This window comes from Crocuta crocuta, unplaced genomic scaffold (assembly GCF_008692635.1).
Source record: "Crocuta crocuta isolate KB4526 unplaced genomic scaffold, BGI_CrCroc_1.0 scaffold1838, whole genome shotgun sequence".
In the NCBI taxonomy this organism is placed as follows: domain Eukaryota; kingdom Metazoa; phylum Chordata; class Mammalia; order Carnivora; family Hyaenidae; genus Crocuta; species Crocuta crocuta.
The window spans coordinates 12,021-15,184 of record NW_027527015.1 but is presented as its reverse complement, the minus strand read 5'-3'; the positions used below and the strand labels follow the sequence as shown (position 1 = coordinate 15,184).

Below are 3,164 nucleotides of genomic sequence, written 5' to 3'. Positions count from 1 at the left end.
TTTTTAATGTTTTATTTATATGTGAGAGAGAGAGAGAGAGAGAGAGAGAGAGAGAGAGAGAGAGAGAGACAGTTTGAACAGGGGAGGGTCAGAGAGGGAGGGAGACACAGAATCGGAGGCAGGCTCCAGGCTCTGAGCTAGCTGTTAACACAGCCCTAAGCAGGGCTCGAACTCACGAACCGCAAGATCATGACCTGGGCCAAAGTTGGATGCTCAACTGACTGAGCCACCCAGGCGCCTCGTGGTTTTTAGATTTTTAAAAGTTCGTTTTTAAAAAAAGGATATGTGACAGACAATACATGTAGCCTAAAAAGCCTAAAATATTTACGACCTGGCACTTTACAGAACGTTTGCTGACTCCTGACAAAAGAATCAGAATACAGAATAAATTGACAAACTATTGTAACTAATAAGAGTTATAGAAAGTTGCCAGATACAAAAACAGATCAATCAGACAAGAGAAAATAGAAATAAAGAAATGGAACATGCAATCAGCTAGAAAACAGAAATGTAATTAGAAAATATGGAGTCAATTACAAAATGTAATTTTAAAGGAATCCCATTTCAGTAGTGACAAAAACACTAAATATCCAGGAATATTTGGATTGCCTTGCATGACTCCTAACATATAAACACTCTCAATAGCAAGATGAGATGTGAGTAGAATATTTTGGATGAATTCATAGGAAAGCCTCTACTTGCTCATGTGTATTGCCTCTGAAAGCTATATGTAGCTCATTTCAGAATGCTAATAATTGAGAAGGAATTCCAGCTTTTAACTTTTTAAAGATCAAAAAATAACACACCAAAATGCCAAAAACTTACGATTGATACGATGATGATGATGATGGTGAGCTTGAGATTCTTCATACACATGGCTCGTGCAAGATTTCTGCTGGTTGTTTTGAAGGTCACAGACTAGAAAAAACAAACAAACATGAATTCTTTGATCCCTGGCACTGACTACGTGACGGATTTGCAGTGATGACTGTAAACATTTTACTTTCATTAATCATGTTGAATCAAGAATTTACTACTCTCATCACAGGTAGAGTATGTGTGAGGCAGCGTTCTGAGTTACTGGAAATGGTTTTTATCTTGACCTAAGCGGTGGTTACATAGGTATAGATGTATGTGTAAAAAATAACTGAATGGTACACTTGCCGCATTTTATTCTATATAGCTTATTCCTCCATAAGGAGAGACATGCTAGTTAATTAGTATCTTTTGTTATTCTGGGTCACATAGCCAACAAAATTAAAGACTTATTTGGAAAGTACAAACTATATTAACACTGGCCGAACACAGAGAATTCTAGCTAAATAGCGTAATCTTCATAGATTAAGAATTTGGTCTGCAGATCTGGAATCAGATGCTTCTTTGCCCCATAGCAGTGGGTTACAGAGTGAGCCATTATAGAAACTTGGTATTCTGACTTGCTACATGGTACCACCCTTCCTCCAATTTCCATGTCCTTTGATTAAAATGAAACTATTATCCCTCCTAACAACTATTGTTAATAGATGTCTCTATAAAACTAACTATAACTGTAAACACTGAAATAGCTCTTATTATGTACCAGATACTGTGTTAGGCATTTTGCATGCATTATGTGCTTTAATAAGGTACATCTCCATTTTACAGAGGATGAGGACTGAGGCATAGAGAGGTTAAGTAGGTTGCCTAAGATCACAAAACCAGTTAAGTGGCAAAGGTGTAATTCATCCCAGGCATCCTGACTGTAGAGCTTGTGTTCCTAACCACTGTGATCTAGCTGCTAGTAAGAATAAACATGATTAGGCACTGATCCATTTTAAGGTGTAAACTATTCTACATTTAAATTTGTAATTGTGTAGACCTAAATTTTATCTGATCTCTGGCCTCCATCTACATACATCTATTCACTGTATAACTATCATCTTTCCTCAAAACCTTCATCCACTTTCCAGATGGAAAATGTAAAGACACATATAATTGTAGCAGAAGTAGGGCTCACTGGCCCTTCCCAATATCAAATGACTCTTGTTTGATACAATGAAGGCTCAAGCTGCCATGGTCAGCAAGAAAGAGACTGAACCGTTCAGTTTTCAGGATTCATGCTGGATCACAATTGGCCTGCACATTTATTTGTTTCATGTTTCCCAGAAACAAACTGGTATACGCTGCTGAGCTAAGTTATAAAGGCACCAATCTAAAGCTTTACAGAATTGTTTCTATACTGTATATTGAGTATATTTCCCAAACCAAAGTTTCCTTAATGGCTTCTAATGGGTTGTGACTTTTATTCTATATCTATGCCTCATTATTATCCTCATCATCACAACATAATCACATAATAGAGGTTAGAAAGGGAAAAACTTGCAAATTATTAAATTTAACATATTTCCCTATTATGTTAGCCATTAACCAGTTTCTCTACTTTATTTAGACACTGAAAAATATTACCATATCCCATACTTACTGAATCCACAAGATTTTCTGTCTTATCTATCAATAATTCCAATCTTTCTCCTCGCTGAGCTACCAGATCTGAAAATGTGGGGGAAAAAAACAGAAAATGTCATTTTATATTAAAAATCTTCTATTTTTTAAGACAAATCTGATTTTAATTATAGTTGGTATTCTTGACAACTCATTTACTATAGGAGGATGTTTACCTTTAAGTAATAAAAAACCTTAGAAAAGCTGACCAACTAAAGTAGGGATTGGCAGATTTTTTTCATAAAAGGCCAGACACTAAATATTGTAGGTTTTCTGGACTAAATCGTCTCTGCTGCAATTATTCAACTCTGTCAGACATAGACTATATGTAAACAAATGGGCATGATGATATTCCAATGAAATTTTATGTGGATTTGATCCAAAGGCTATATAGTTTGTTAAGCTCTAAATTAAGGGCATGTTCTGAGGGTTTTAAAAAAAATGGAGCCCTCAAAATGAGTGAGAGTTGGATACTTCCAGAATTGCAGTGTGAGAAGTTCCACAGATGTTCTCTCCAACAAAATAACTAGAAAAATTATGAAAACAAACCACAGCTGCCATTTAAAGTCTCTGAAAACTATGAATGTCCTATGGGCATACAGCAAATGGAGATATATATACATGAAAATTATCTAATTCTTAGTAAAAACAGTCAGTCTACAACATTTGAACCATGACCTGCC

The 3,164-nt window shown here is 35.7% G+C and overlaps 1 long non-coding RNA gene across 1 annotated transcript in view; it reads right to left on the bottom strand.

Moving 5' to 3' along the window:
• The window catches only part of LOC144221289 (uncharacterized), a 6,095-nt gene extending 3,564 nt beyond the window's left edge, over positions 1-2,531 (bottom strand). The window contains exons 1-2 of the long non-coding RNA XR_013332016.1: positions 2,462-2,531; positions 826-918 (exon numbers count right to left, since the gene is read on the bottom strand). This is a non-coding gene — a long non-coding RNA (uncharacterized LOC144221289). The remainder of the gene's footprint in view (positions 1-825; positions 919-2,461) is intronic.
• Positions 2,532-3,164: the final 633 nt, after the last annotated feature.